Here is a 603-nt window from a genome sequence, read left to right on the forward strand (position 1 = left end):
GTGAAGTCAGCTTTCTTGGAAGCTTCCCTATGTGATTACACATCAGAGAATATGGGTATTGTTACTAAGAAGGAGAAATAAACATTGGGCAGCCAAAACCAATAAAAATCTACTACATGATGCTTACCATATTTTATTCTGAATTAATATATTGATACATTAATTCCATAATTATTACATATTAATTCCGTACTAATTAACTTTTATTTATATTAAAACTTGAATGTTTGTTGCATTAATAGTCATAATAGCCGAAAACTGGAGACAGCCCAAGTGTCTGTCAACTGATGAACAGATAAATGAAATGTGTTATATCTATACCATGGAATATTGTTTGGAAATAAAAAGGAATGAAGTATTAACACTTGCCACAACATGAATGAAACAAAAACATTATGCTAAGCGTAAGAAGCCCGTCACAAAAGGCTGCGTATTACACGATTCCATTTGTTTTTACTTTATTTTATTTTTATTTATTTTTTAAAAGCCTACAGCACCTGGTCTTCCTAGGTGGTCTCCATCCAAGTACTAACCAGGCTTGACCCTGCTTAGCTTCTGAGATCTGATGAGATCAGGTGTGTTCAGGGTGGCATGACCATAGAT

At 33.7% G+C, this 603-nt stretch overlaps 1 pseudogene; it reads right to left on the reverse strand.

Moving 5' to 3' along the window:
* Positions 1-485: 485 nt before the first annotated feature.
* Positions 486-603, reverse strand: LOC118605618 (annotated as a pseudogene).

The sequence above is a fragment of the Rousettus aegyptiacus genome, unplaced genomic scaffold (assembly GCF_014176215.1).
Source record: "Rousettus aegyptiacus isolate mRouAeg1 unplaced genomic scaffold, mRouAeg1.p scaffold_m13_p_1, whole genome shotgun sequence".
NCBI classification, from domain to species: Eukaryota; Metazoa; Chordata; class Mammalia; order Chiroptera; family Pteropodidae; genus Rousettus; species Rousettus aegyptiacus.